The sequence below is a fragment of the Stenella coeruleoalba genome, assembly GCF_951394435.1.
Source record: "Stenella coeruleoalba genome assembly, chromosome: 4".
Lineage (NCBI taxonomy): Eukaryota > Metazoa > Chordata > Mammalia > Artiodactyla > Delphinidae > Stenella > Stenella coeruleoalba.
The window spans coordinates 102,192,852-102,209,402 of NC_137149.1; positions in this window are offsets into that span (position 1 = coordinate 102,192,852).

Below are 16,551 nucleotides of genomic sequence, written 5' to 3' on the forward strand. Positions count from 1 at the left end.
CAGCTTGTGGGATCTTAGTTCCCTGACCAGGGATTGAACCTAGGCCCTCCGGTAGTAAAAGCACAGAGTTCTAACTGCTGGACCTCTAGGGAATTCTGCACTATTGTTTCTTGACTGCTTCTCCCTTATCTCTGCATCTCCTGCCTTCCCGGATTAGCAACTGTTTGAACCTGCCCTTTGGAATTCAGGGAAAGTCATGGCGGCTGAAGTCTATTTCAGCCTCCATGGGGGACACAGAAAGACTTCCAGGCCCAGGGGCCCCACAGGGTCATGCTTGGTTTCACCATTACAATAGAAGAGGGAAAACAGCAAGACCTTGAGTCTACTGGCAACCTGTTGCCTTTCCCACCAAGATCAGACTGTTCCTCCTCTTGTTTCATTTCTGCTTCTTTCAGTGGACTCAAGTTTGGCAGATCTGAGGCTGCAGGCTGAGTCCTGCTGACTTTTTTCCCCCAATATTGTGTGCTCTAAGTAATGCATATTGCACAATACTATTTCCTTCTGCTGATATGTTAGTTTGTTGAGTCATGAGTCCAACAAGTTCTTTGAACCACAAAGCAGCATTTCCTGTGGCAATGCCAGTACGTGAGAAGCGGTAGTCCAAAGTTAAGCTCAAAGATGGACTTGGCAAAGCCGTCTGACTTTACCATTCTTGCTCTAAGATCTGGATTCCCCTCTACTTAATAGTCACATTGTTTGTATAAACTGAACATGAGGCTTAGCCTTCTGAGAACATATCCCAAGACACATGATGACCAGGTCAGACTTCTGCCTTAACTGTGATAGTCTCACACCAGGAAATGACAATTGCTGTCCTGCTGTTAATTCATGAGCAATTTGATGCCTCTTGTGTAATAAGTGCAAGTTGAGAAATAAACTTCCTTCCTGCGGTTGAAATTTCTACATCCTGGAGTACTTCAATAAATGGAACAAATTAGCATGTTAAATTTAATTATGAAAGAGATTTGCTTAAAACCAGACCAAATTAACTTAGAATAAGTGTGTAGAGTAGGTTATATTCTAAACCACTAAAAAATAGGCCTGTCTCCCGTTGCACAAGTTTTCAAGGATACTTCGAGGAATCATTGAAAGTAAGACAATAATTCTGTTTTTCCTAATACTGCCTTATTGCATTATGTCATCAAGAATTGATTATAATTAAAATAGCATTTGTTAATTAGCCAAGAAACTATACTTGAAAGAAAAACACTTATTATATCCCTTAGTATAGCTTTCCCATCTGAGGTCTTAACCATTAAAACTTATTATCTACTCTACATTCCTCTTCCTTCCCAAGAATGTCCTATTTCAAGTCATTAAGCACTGTTGCATTCCAAGCACTGTAACATGAACCCTGTGTGTAGATAAAAACATAAGTAGAAAATAAATAATTATTGTTTCCAAAAAGCAATATGTTCTCTGAGGGGGTATCAAAATGAGCAGAAATTTAAATACATTATTATATTACTCAACTTTTTCCAAAAGTCATCTCCTCAGTCATTTGTCCTAGGATGCTTTCCAGAAATCCATCCTCAAAAACACTTCTCCAATATCTATGCCCTCAGGCCCATCTCTAATAATAGTGGGGTCTTGGGGGAAGGTTCAAAGAGAGGCCCATATTCCCCTGCCTAAATATTTGAAACTTTCTAAACAAGCTAACAGAATGTTAAATGAAATAGTTTGATCCTCCTACCTTGACAAATATACTTTGACAAATATATATCAAAAACATTTTAAAAATAAATAAAGCTTATGGACTTTACATGATGAGAGTCAGTAAAATAGCAAAGATAACAGATTTAATTATTTCACAAATCTGGGTGTTCTGTTGTACGGCCATGTTTGGATGAATGCAAAGTAAAGAGATACATAATTTATGAGTTATGCTATATTAATGGTTTAAAATTTATTTTTCTTGGTTACATTTCAGCAAAATTAATTCTTAACTTTTTATAATTGAAATTTTCACATAGTTTGTGTTCCCAGTCATGCCAAATTAGATGTTACTTGAATTAATAATCTTTAGATAGCTTTGTTATTAATTTTAATTAGAGGTTTCACTCTGCTAATGCAGTGACTTGAATGGTCAATTAGATTTCTAAAGTATTACTTGGATTCAAAAATGAACCATGATTTTTTTTTTTTTTTTTTTTTTTTGCCATACGCGGGCCTCTCACTGTTGTGGCCTCTCCCGTTGCGGGGCACAGGCTCTGGACGCACAGGCTCAGCAGGCATGGCTCACGGGCCCAGCCGCTCCGCGGCATGTGGGATCTTCCTGGACCGGGGCACGAACCCGCGTCCCCCGCATCGGCAGGCGGACCCCCAACCACTGTGCCACCAGGGAAGCCCTGAACTGTGAATTTTATATCATGTTCACACATTGTAATGGGTTGCTTACAATAAATTACCTAGACACTGAGCTTCCAGAATAAATGAGAAAACACACAATGAACAGATTCCTTCAGGTTGTGTTTATTGAGAGTATGGGGAAATTGTTGGTCATAAGAGTACGTGGCCCTTTTGAGTTCCCGCAAGATTTTTAGGTCAAGTCCTCTGTGAAAATTCTGTCTTTTCAAACGTACCTCCAGCTCTTCATGGGCATTCCAGGGCAGAAGAAAATGGAAGGGGGTCCGACCCTCACCTTTATTATTCATTAGCTTCCCCACTGTGCTATCCTGGGATAACACAGCTTTGGGACTAAAGTCTGTTAGTCAAAAGAGTGGACATTTAAGGTTAAGGATTTTTAGGATGTTAAAGGTGATTCAATGCCCATACTGGGCTCTGGTTCCTTATGTGGCAGAGTTGTCAGTGTGTTCTCTGGTACGTTGCTTTTTCCTGTTTCTGAGAGGAAGGCCTTCTGAGCCTCTGGTTAAGAACAGGGGGCCATTATTTTCTGAGACTAAGGTCAGTACTGGACCCCATGTGAAATTGGCCATAACACGATACACTTTTTTCCCCCCTTTATTCGTCTATTCTATCTTTTAGAATTTAAGCCCTGCAAGAACAGGCACACTCTTGCTATTTTTATTCCCAGTTCCTTATGTAGATAAAGTCTGGCATAAATACTGTGTTAGGATTAGCTGTTGACAACCCTGTCTGCTCAACCAAATTGTGACTCTTGTGGAGGAAGGAATAGATATTTTGGTTTGTGGATCTCAGTGCCTCGCCCAATCTTGGAAGCATGGTCATTGTTTAATCAATGAGTTCATTGGTTAATGTATGTGTATCCTTAGAACTCTACTCCTACTGTGGAAAAGAAGAAACAGTGTAATCCATGGTCCACATGGTCCTAATGTCAGTTTGGTAAACATCCAAAAGAAGCAAGAAGAGAATAATAGAACAAGAATGGCATTAGAACACAGAAGTGGCTCTTGCCTCCATTGTGTCCTTTTGGCTACGCTTAATTTTACTTTCTGTTCCAAAGATTCCTGAATCTTGGACCACCATTTGGCCAAAGCCTCAAGGTTGACCAAAGAACTTCATATCCCTTGGACTTACTTCTCTTTTCCCTCTCTCAAGGATCTTTCATTCTTTCATTCCCTTTTTCGCATGGCTCTCTTGGTCTCCCCTTTTTTTGGAACTCATGATCATCCCTTTATCTTCACCTAGTTCCCTGCTGGATACCACAGAGATGGAAAAGTAGGAAGGGAAAGGGGGCTGTCACAGAGTTATACATACTGCCAAGATGAACAATTTTGGTTTTTTCCTCAGCTCTCTCCTTCCAGGGAAGTAACATGACTATGGAAGAAAGCCTGCATTCTGTACTTAGAAGACTCGTAAGCACTGGTATTACCAACAATAGAAATGATTTCTGTGCTGCAGAATGGGAAAATCTGCACAGTGCTGCATTTCAAATGACCGGGCCGATGTTTATCCTTTTAAGGAAGACAAGCTTAAGCCAAAGTCCAGAGGGACATTCCTGAATGTTTCACTCTGCATAAATCGCTTGGGACCTTTGCAGTGCCAAGGGGTGTGATCAGGGAACCACAATAATGACTGAGATTGAATAATCTTCTTTTTGATGAAATAGGAGCAAACTTTAATCTGTTTTAAAGAAAACAGAGAAATTTAAAATTTCCTGCACACTCAAGTGTATGGAGCAAATTCAGACTCACCACCCAATGTTGGAAGACTCAAAACAGTGATCTGGAGGACAATAGAGATTGAACTTTTATAAGGGCAGGTTGAAAGCTCAGAATTTAAAATATAGCCACTGACTTTGCTTTTCTTTTAACTGTAACCATTAGAAGGCATACAACAGAGCTGACTGCCTCTTTCATAAAGCTCTGCCTATTTTTATCTATTTTTATAATGGATATTTATGCAAGATAGAGAAAAAAAGACTATGACAAAAAGATTATACCCTAGATAAATATATTACTATATATGTTTATAAATTTAAATTTCTTTGCAATTTAAGAAATATAAATTCCTTTGCAATTTAAAGATTTTTCAATTTGTTTAATGACCAGCTAATGTATAATTATATTGGATTTAACCAAATTCTATTACAAAAATAAAGAGTATCATCAATCTGTTATGGGATTGAAAATTGTCCTGATTCAAAGCACACTTCAAGCGAAAAGGTAGAAGTCTCAGGAGGGTATTGTGTCAGTAGTGGGGTCAAATTAATCCTTGCCTAAAGGGAATTTTGTTTTTTTGTTTTTTGTTTGTTTGTTTTTGGCTGAACCGCATGGCTTGTGGCGTCTTAGTTCCTCTACCAGGGATTGAACCCAGGCCCACTGCAGTGAAAGCACAGTCCTAACCACTGGACCGCCAGAGAATTCCCCTAAAGGGTATTTTGAACACACACTAAGAAAGTTTAAAATCAAACCTCGAAAGTCAAATTGATTCCAAATAACCTAACTGCATTCCAGAAAAAAATGAAAAAATATTTAAAGTGATATAAAATATATAATTACATTTATAACCAACATGAAATTCATAATATTTGACATCCAATCAACAATTACTAAATATAGGCACTCCATCTCAGTACTGCGTCTCATCAGTTTGATTTTCATTCTGAGCATCAGACTACTTACTGCTGATTGGATAATGAGTGTTGCAATCATCAACTCCCATAGTTCTCCCTGTATAACTTTCAGATATATATTCTCTCTATCATTACCCCCAGGATAGCCCCACATCCTTCATGTCAACAAATATTCTATGAAGGGCATCTTGCTTTGGGCCAGAAATTGTGTTATTTATTGGGATTCAAAAATGAGTCTCTGCCCTTGCTCACAAACTAAGATAATTCCAATCTAATGTAGCAAATGTTTATACAGATTAAATGAAGTACCATAAGAAGATGTAGAAAAGAATGTCTGGGGGACTGTGGAAAAAACATAATTCTAAATGGTACCATCTCATAGGTCCCTACTAAATGTCAAGGATCATTTCTAATCCTCCCAGTAACTCTTCAAGGCAGGTAATATTCCCATTTTACAACTGAAACAATCTCAAAAACCTTAAGGAACTTGCTCAAGGTTAAGAGGCAGAGAAAACCTGGCTGATTCCCAACCCCTTGATTTTTCTACCATATCATGCTATTTTCAAAGGGAAATAACATGTAAGTAATTGCTTTCTGGAGGTACCAATAGATGAGCTTGATCTTGAAAAATAAAAAAGAGAATTTACTAATGGTCAAGGGAGGAACTAAACTGAAAAAAGAAGGAAAAATGGGTACAAAAACATTAAAACCAGAATGATCATTGCACATTTAGAGAAGAGTTTATTGTTCTAAACAAGTAGAATACAGAAGGGTGGGGCAGAGATACATTGGACAGAGAGTAGATAGTCATTTCTCGAAGAGTTTTGCTCCCTTTTTGAATTTCGCCCTCATATTTCACCTTCAATGCCAGAAGAATTATCCTGCTAAAATAGAATGATGTCAGTCACCTATGTATAAGCATTTAAGGTTTCTCTTTTTTTCTCCAGCTTAAGGTCCATATTTCTTAGCACTGATGGCACATGCGCCTTGTTTTTCTAATCTTTGAAATGGGTATGTTTTGAATATCTATTTCCTCAGTTACTATAAGGAGATTTTATACACACACACATACAGTCTCAGCCCTGTTTTTTATAACATATAAAATGGTATGTTTTTACTAAATGTTAGTGATTATTAATAATAATAATAATTATTATTGCTATTCTTTGTGCTATCATAGTATGGTGAGTCAAATCAGACATTTAGCAGAAATGTTTTGGTGAAAAAAAAGAATGTTGAAACTGAAATACAAGTACTTCAATTTTTTTTTGAAAAATTAACACATTAGAAAGTGGAGTGCAGGTGGTAAGATCTTATTGTTTTACTTTTTTCTTTATTTCCCTTTTTATGCCAGCCACAAACAATTTCCTTAGTTGGATATAATAATTAGCAAATATGACCCAACAGGCCAAAGAACCAAAACAAATTTTGCTCCATGTTAACCTTTTAGATTAACTTTGCTGAGAACATTGTGAAGCTGTCACCCTTATCTGCAATAACATTAGAAGCAGGCATTCCTGTCAGGAAAAGCACAGGTTGTACGGTAATTCACTGTGGTTACCTGTTGTGCAAAGTTTAAAGGAGTGATGAAATTGAAATGGCATTACTTCAAGGTTTTTTTCTGACTGGAAATTCTCAGCAGGTAATGTCTACAAACCAGGAACTTATAGTCACAACTTTGATCAATGAAACAAAATCACTGAAAGAATATTTTGGCCCATGGAAATTCGTTTTCTACATTTTGTGCATCAAGGGCTTAATTTCACACGGTTACTCATGTATATAAGAAAATTTTTTTCACAAGATAACTAATTATATGTGATGTATTATAGTATTTTCCTTTTTTTATTCTATCCTATTGTATTCGATTCTGTTATATAATAAAATAATAGTTATAACCCACAAAATTGCTTTTATGATCTACTAATGCATCACAACTTGTAGTCTAAAAGCATTGCTCTAGTGTCTCATGACAGAGCCAAGCTTTGACAGTCCATGATAGAGTCTATGTCCTTATTAGTGCCTTTCAAGGTACTTGGAGAGTACGGATCAATCCAAGAAGAAGATATAAAAATTGTAAATATTTATGCACCCAAAATAGGAGCACCTCAGTACATAAGGCAAATGCTAGCAGCCATAAAAGGGGAAATTGACAGTAACACAATCATAGTAGGGGACGTTAACACCCCACTTTCGCCAATGCACACATCATCCAAAAGGAAAATAAATAAGGAAACACAAGCTTTAAATGATACGTTAAACAAGATGAACTTAATTGATATTTATAGGACATTCCATCCGAAAACAACAGAATACACTTTCTTTTCGAGTGCTCATGGAACGTTTTCCAAGATAGACCATATCTTGGGTCACAAATCAAGCCTTGGTAAAGTTAGGAAAATTGAAATCATATCAAGTGTCTTTTCTGACCACAATGCTATGAGACTAGGTATCAATTACAGGAAAAAATCTGTAAAAAATACAAACACATGGAAGCTAAACAATACAGTTCTAAATAACCAAGAGATCACTGAAGAAATCAAAGAGGAAATAAAAAAATACCTAGAAACGAATGACAATGAATACACGATGACCCAAAACCTATGGGATGCAGCAAAAGCAGTTCTAAGAGGGAAGTTTATAGCAATACAATCCTACCTCAAGAAACAAGAAACATCTCAAATAAACAACCTAACCTTACACCTAAAGGAACTAGAGAAAGAACAAAAGATCCCAAAGTTAGCAGAAGGAAAGAAATCATAAAGATCAGATCAGGAAAAAATGAAAAAGAAATGAAGGAAACGATAGCAAAGATCAATAAAACTAAAGGCTGGTTCTTTGAGAAGATAAACAAAATTGATAAACCATTAGCCAGATTCTTCAAGAAAAAAAAGGAGAAGACTCATATCAATAGAATTAGAAATGAAAAAGGAGAAGTAACAACTGACACTGCAGAAATACAAAGGATCATGAGAGATTACTACAAACAAGTATATGGCAATAAAATGGACAAAATGGAAGAGATGGACAAATTCTTAGAAAAGCACAACTTTCTGAGACTGAACCAGGAAGAAATAGAAAATATGAACCAATCACAAGCACTGAAATTGAGACTGTGATTCCAAATCTTCCAACAAACAAAAGCCCAGGACCAGATGGCTTCACAGGCAAATTCTATCAAACATTTAGAGAAGAGCTAACACCTATACTTCTCAAACTCTTCCAAAATATAGCAGAGGGAGGAACACTCCCAAACTCATTCTATGAGGCCACCATCACCCTGATACCAAAACCAGACAAAGGTGTCACAAAAAGAAAACTACAGGCCAATATCATTGATGAACATAGATGCAAAAATCCTCAACCAAATACTAGCAAAAATAATAGAACAGCACATTAAAAAGGATCATATACCATGATCAAGTGGGGTTTATCACAGGAATGCAAGGATTCTTCAATATATGCAAATCAGTCAAGGTGATACATTATATTAACAAATTGAAGGAGAAAACCATATGGTCATCTCAATAGAAGCAGAAAACGCTTTCGAAAAAATTCAACACCCATTTATGATAAAAACTCTCCAGAAAGTAGGCATAGAGGGAACTTACCTCAACATAATAAAGGCCATATAGGACAAATCCACAGCCAACATGGTTCTCAATGGTGAAAAACTGAAAACATTTCCTCTAAGATCAGGAACAAGACAAGGTTGTCTACTCTCACCACTATTACTCAACATAGTTTTGGAAGTTTTAGCCACAGCAATTAGAGAAGAAAAAGAAACAAAAGGAATCCAAATTGGAAAAGAAGAAGTAAAGTTGTCACTGTTTGACATGATATTATACATAGAGAATCCTAAAGATGCTACCAGAAAACTACTAGATCTAATCAATGAATCTGATAAAGTAGCAGGATACAAAAGTAATGCACAGAAATCTCTTGCATTCCCATACACTAATGATGAAAAATCTGAACGAGAAATTAAGGAAGCAGTCCCATTTACCACTGCAACAAAAAGAAAAAAATACCTAGGAATAAACCTACTTAAGGAGACACAAAACCTGTATGCAGAAAACTATAAGACAGTGATGAAACAAATTAAAGATGATACAAACAGATGGAGAGATATACCATGTTCTTGGATTGGAAGAATCAACATTGTGAAAAGGACTCTACTACCCAAAGCAATCTATAGATTCAATGCAATCCCTATCAAACTACCAATGGCATTTTTCACAGAACTAGAACAAAAAATTTCACAATTTGTATGGAAACACAAAAGATCCCAAAAAGCCAAAGCAATCTTAAGAAAGAAAAACGGAGCTGAAGGAATCAGGCTCCCTGACTTCAGGCTATACTACAAAGCTACAGTAATCAAGACAGTATGGTACTGGCACAAAAACAAATATAGATCAATGAAACAGGATAGAGAACGCAGAGATAAACCCACACATATATGGTCACCTTATCTTTGATAAAGGAGACAAGAATATACAGTGGAGAAAAGACAGCCTCTTCAATAAGTGGTGCTGGGAAAACTGGACAGCTACATGTAAAAGAAGGAAATTAGAACACTCCCTCACACCATACACAAAAATAAACTCAAAGTTGATTAAAGACCTAAGTTGAAGGCCAGACACTATATAAAACTCTTAGAGGAAAACACAGTCAGAACACTCTATGACATAAGTCACAGCAAGATCCTTTTTGACCTACCTCTTACAGAAATGGAAATGAAAACAAAAATAAACAAATGGGACCTAATGAAACTTAAAAGCTTTTGCACAGCAAAGGAAAACATAAACAAGATGAAAAGACAACTCTCAGAATGGGACAAAATATTTTCAAATGAAGCAACTGACAAAGGATTAATCTCCAAAATTTACAAGCAGCTCATGCAGCTCAATATCAAAAAAACAAACAACTCAATCCAAAAATGGGCAGAAGACCTAAATAGACATTTCTCCAAAGAAGATATACAGATTGCCAACAAACCCATGAAATGATGCTCAACATCACTAATTATTAGAGAAATGCAAATCAAAACTGCAATGAGGTGTCACCTCACACCAGTCAGAATGGCCATTATCAAAAAGTCTACAAACAATAAATGCTGGAGAGGGTGTGGAGAAAAGGGAACCCTCTTGCACTGTTGGTGGGGATGTAAATTGATACAGCCACTATGGAGAACAGTATGGAGGTTCCTTAAAAAACTAAAAATAAAACGACCATATTACCCAGCAATCCCACTACTGGGCATATACCCTGAGAAAACCATAATTCAAAAAGTGTCATGTACCACAATGTTCTTTGCAACTCTGTTTACAATAGCCAGGACATGGAATCAACCTACGTGTCCATCAACAGATGAATGGATAAAGAAGATGTGGCACATATATACAATGGAATATTACTCAGCCATAAAAAGAAATGAAATTGAGTTATTTGTACTGAGGTGGATGGACCTGGAGTCTGTCCTACAGAGTGAAGTAAGTGAGAAAGAGAAAAACAAATACCTATGCTAACAGATATACATGGAGCCAAAAAAAAAAAAAAAAAAAAGGTTCTGAAGAACCTAGGGGCAGGACAGGAATAAAGTCGCAGACGTAGAAAATGGGCTTGAGGACACGGGGAGAGGGAGGGGTAAACTGGGATGAAGTGAGAGAGTGGCATGGACATATATACACTACCAAATGTAAAATAGATAGCTAGTGGGAAGCAGCCGCATAGCACAGGGAGATCAGCTCTGTGCTTTGTGACCACCTAGAGGGGTGGGATAGGGAGGGTGGGAGGGAGACGCAAGAGGGAGGAGATATGGGGAAATATGTATATGTATAGTTGATTCACTTTGTTATAAAGCAGAAAGTAACACACCATTGTAAAGCAATTATGCTCCAATAAAGAAGTTAAAGAAAAAAAAACATAAAATAGTGGTCAAAAATGGAAAAAAATTAAAAGATCAACTACCTTTGCACTTTCAGAAACTGTTGTTCCAAATCCTCACAATTTCCCTCAAACACCCAGCTCTGTTGTTAGCCCTGATCACTCAGCCTGCTCTGTCCTCCTACTTTACTGTGACGACATCTAAACTCATCTCCCTTCATCCTCAAAATCTCTGTATCTTCCCCTTTTTCTCCTTTTACTTTGTTGATATTGAGAAATAATTACCCCAGCCTGATCGCATTTGCTAAATTTAAGCAATCAATAAAACTGATCACTTAACCTCAACTATGGAAGTAGAAATTCATGCATGACTTATTTTCCGTTTGCTTTTAAAAGCTATTCTTAATTTTTGTCATTTTATTATTTTCCTTTATTTAACAATATTTTATATAGAATTTACTTTCAAGCACATTTTGCAAATGTGAACTTACTTGATTTTCATAATAATCATATGAGAACTGTTTTCAGGACTTTGAAAGAAGTAAAAATGTTTAGGTTGGCTATAAGCTGGTGGAATGCAGAATGGATAAAAATGAAGCAGATACCATGAGAAAAGCTGTAACAAGAGATCTCATGGTACAGGAAAAACAGAGAATAAGATCTATTCCTGATTTTCTATTTATCCATTCCAGCCTCAAGTAATAAGTGTGGCTATTTCCTGCCCTGGCCATGTATTGTCTTCTTTCCTGGGCTTCTGCAAGTACCAAATAAATGCTAATACCATTGCCATCCCCTCACACAGAGCTTTTATTTTGCTTATTTTTTTTTTTATAAGGCTTCAGTTACTTGTGACATATGTTCTGTGTGCCTCTTTAAAAACAATGCATGTACAAATGGACAGAGTCAAGAAGACTAAAATCAAAAATAAAAGTATTTCTGATGAAAAAAATATGTGGAATGCAGTAAAAAAATCATTGGAAAATATACTATTGACAACATTTAAAAATCAAGTTTTTGATTCTTTATTCATAATTCTTCTGGCTAAAACCCATATTGTGACACCACGTGTGTGATACTTTTATTTGTGATTTATACACTCATCTATTGACTTCATAAATTTTGCTTCCATAAAACCATAGTCATCATGATTTTATTCTCCAAAAACATCTTATAACGTAAACTATGTATTTCCATGGAGAAGTTTCCCTTTTCTCTGTGCTGAGTTCCCTTTTCTAAAGTTGTCATAGCACTGTTTCTTCATGTTACGTTATCTGAACATGGTAGCATTTATTTAATCAGGACTACTTCCATAAACATTTAGGAAACAATTTTAAGAAAATAAAGATGAAAACCTAATTTGAAGCAATTTTTTAAAATCTTTAAAAAATTGCCCAAAGCCAATATTTTGAAGGGTACTTAGTGTAACTTGAAATCATTTTAAATTGTTGCAAATTGCTCAAATCATCCAAATCTTTACTATAAATATAACAACAACTGAAGTTACCTAACATGCAGAGGGGAGTATATTGGATAGATATTAATGAATGTCAAGTTAAGAGTTTGGAGTCTATCCAAGTTTGCATCTCTTATAAATCCTGTCCTAGCACCTTATAGACAGTAGGTGTTAATAAAGGTCTACTGAATTGAATATCAACTATCTCCTCATTTTCTGTCTTATCCTGAACCTTTTATTTACTCTGACCTTCCCACACACCACTTAGTACTTGGTGAATTTGTGCACATAGGTCATGGAAACACCTTGAGATGGATTTAAGAGCATTCTAATGGAGGTAACATATGAACTGGTTTCTGAACAACAGATAGGGGCTACACACAGCCTTCAGTGACCAGGTCTTGCCTCCATCTCTCCCCCCTCTCCCTGCCTCACAGGTTTAGCTCCAGATACATGAATTGCTGGCTGCTCCCAGTAGACATGATACTCATTCTAGCCTTGATGGCTTTGTTCATCTGGTCATCTCTTTCTGGAATGTATCCTCTATCCTTTGATCTCCCAGTTCACCTGGGAAAAATTCATCCATCCTTTAAGACTCAACTCAAGAGGCACCTTCCCTCCAGAGAAGGTTCTCTGAAGTTCTTCTCTGAGAGTTTGGCCCACCCCCTTCAGAAAAAAGGTCAGGTATCCCACCGCTATGCTCCTATCATATCCTGGGCATACTCTTCATGGGATTTACCAGGCTGCTTCATAATTTTCTGTATGTATGTCTGCTTCTCCTGTTAGACTGAAAGTTTTGTGATAATGGAATGAATCTTAAACTTTTTGTAGTCCTTGAACATAGCATGTTTCCAAACTCATAAGTGCTAACTTTAAAATGAATAGATGGAGAAAAGAAGGGAAGGAAGGATTTAAATAGTGAAGAAATCAGTCTGTTAGAAAGATAACTTTAGAAGCAATATGAAAGACGGAGGTATTTTTCAGAACTCTTTCACTGCGAGTGATGGAATTACAACTCAAACTGGCTGAACAAGAGAAGAGAATCTATTGCTATATAACAGTGAAAGTCAAAGGATTAGATAGGACAATGCTAGACTTAGGTGCTCAAGCATCTTCAAAAATCTTGTCTGTGCAGGCCAGGTCTATGTTTTCCTCTGTGGCAGTCTACTCTCAGGCAAGCTTTCCCCAAGTCATGGCAAGACCTTGGGTTTCCATTTTACCAGTTTAGCAATCCCAGCAAGAAGCAAGAGCATCTCAGTTCCCTCTGTTCCTGCACAAGTGGCATTGTCTCATTGGTCAATCTTAACTCATTGGCTCCATTGTGAACCCATATTGGCTTGGGCAAGGGCATAGGTAGGAAGCAGGGAACAACACTGCCGTAGGGTCACAAGCTCCCCGTCTTCAGCTCAGAATTGAAGTCACCACACCTTAATCACATGGACTGACAAGGGCAGAGGTGAGGATTTCCAAAGGAAAACGAGGGCTCTGTTTTAAGAAGAAGGAAGGGGAATTCCCTGGCAGTCCAGTGATTAGGACTACGCTTTCACTCCCTAGGGTGCCGGTTGGACCTTTGGTCAGTGAACTAAGATACACACTGCTCCGGAGTGGCCAAAAAAAAAAAAAAAAAAAGGAAGGTCGGTGCCAGGAAGGAGACAGATAGAAATAGCAGTTGTAGTAGAGCTTGGAAGGGGAGGTTAACAATGATGTTCAACTAAGTGCTCTTAGAGGGATGGGAAATCTTGGGATCTATCAATAGTAGCATGTTCAGTCATCTTCATTTTCTCCCTTCAGTGTAGAACCAGAAACGTTATACACAAACTATAGCTGTTAGGAAATGGGAGGGGTGGTAGTGTCAATGGCAAAGCTCTCAAGGCAAGCTAGGATAAAGCAGAGCCACACCACTCATTCTTGCTGGCCAATTAGCAAGGTCAGTTTTCAGCATGGAACAACGACCCCAGATTTTGCAGGCATAGTACATTGTATTAGTCAAATCTCAAGGATACAATAAAAATTACAGGGTAGAATGGAATTTAGGAAGCTGAGCTCCTATCTTAGAGATGACTTCATTGAGTTAGTGATTGCATTGGTTTATAGCTTGTGCCTATAAAAGAGGCATTCGGGACATGTTAACACAAGAAGAAATTTGCTTATCATGATAGACTTCATAACACTGGGGCTCTTAAAATTTTCTGAAACTTACTATGGGGCTGTCATGAATTAAATAATGGAAAGAGGTACATTATAAAAGAAAAAAAAGTCTTTCTTATTCCTTCCTGAAAGCAAATGATTTTAATTTAACAAGTTCTAGGAGTCACATTATAGATAATTCTACAGATAGTGAGTTGAAGTATCTCATCATTTTGGCTGCTACTGTAAATAAGCTGAAATTCTACTCTTCCTGGGTGTTTACTCACGTCTTTGGGTTGGGTCTGGGAATCATTACAGCTAATACTTTTCATTGTTTGAGGAGCTAGCTATTAATGCCCAAGGCAGAGAGTCATTTCTTAAATATTTTCCCGTAAATGAATTAGGAAGAATTTTACTCTTATTCCTATTTTATGTGGGAAGTAATTGAAAGCAAAATTTCAAACAATGGATTTTAAAAATCTATTCCAAGATTCCCAAAGAATACAGATGCATCCCTCTTACAAAATTTCTAATGCTGAAAAATTTTAAAGATAAATTAACAGATGTTTCTTTGAAAAAAAAAATATTTTTTCTGCTTACATAAGGATTCATCATAGACCACTGCTGTTCATGTAAGTATCTTAATCAGGTCGGGTGCTATAACAAAATATCATACACTAGGTGACTGAAATAACAAGCACTTATTTCTCACAGTTCTGGAGGCTGGGAAACAAGATCAAAGTGTCTGCAGATTCAGTATCTGATGAGAACCCTCTTCCTGGTTTGCACATAGTGATAGTTGCCTTCTTGCTGTAGCCTCACATTGCAGAGAGAAAGAGACGATAAGCTCTCCAGGTGTCTTTTCTTATAAAGGCACTAATCCCATCATAAGAACCCCACCCTGATGGCCTCATATAAACTGAATTACCTCCCAAAGGCCCCAACTTCTTGTACCATCACAATGAAATATAGTGCTTCAGCATATGAATTTTGGAGGACCCAAACATCTAGTCTATAACGTTAAGGTTGTAAAACACTTCTATTTTGTTTATTTAATAAATATTTATACAGCATTTAGTATGTGCTACTCTTCTACAAACGTTAACACATTTAATACTCATAACAACTCTGTGAGGCAGGCACTATCATTAGCTCTCTTAAACAGAGGGAAAGCGAGAGCAGAGAGAGATTAAATAATTCCCCGTGGTCCCATGGCCATGTGGCAAGTAAGTGTGCAGCTGAGACTTCAGCCCTGACTGCCTGACAAACTCTCAGCTCTTCCTGAGGCAGACCCACTCCCTCAGCTCCCCAGTCCTTCTCACAGCAACCACAGAATGTCACACACATCCCCGAGGTCCTAATCGATCCAGGAGGATCAACTTAAACCATCTGCTGTTTAATCCAAAAGGGATATTGGAACTGATGGTGAAAGTGAGAAGGCCTCAGTTACATAGAATCTGAAATGTAAGTACATTGATAGCTGATACTCAAGAGAGAATCAATCCCAGGAAACAGGCAAATTCAGGCAACCTGGAGTGAAATATACTAGTAAGCTAGTGCTTATGTATGTCAAAAACCATATCTGTTTGCTGCTTGTATCAATAGTAAAGTCAGGAATCACTAGGTACTAGCTTTCTGATGTTTATGATCTTTTCTGTCCACGGACAAGCCTAGAAAAGGGGAATGGACCTCCTGAGCCCCGCACGGCTCCTTTCAACACCCGAGTAACTGTCATGAGTGAAAACACAGCCTCCTTTAGAACAAAAAGTGGTGCTCCTGTAATGACTAAATTCCAGAAATTCAAAGAGAGGGCAGATAAGAGATTACAACACTGTATCTTAAAATAAACAGTGAATTAACCTGTTCAATGGCCTACCCCCAGGCCCAACCTGGTAAAAACAATGGCATTAAGTGTGATTTATTTGAGATCCTAAAACACCGAGAATTCGACAAACGTTCTTACACACAAACTGAGATGACAGATGTAATTTTAAAGAGTGCGTTTATTCCAGGGATAAATAAAATCTACAAAACCCAACTTAAAGAGGAAGAAGAGAGACAAAACAAGGCTGCCATTCCAGCGTCAACT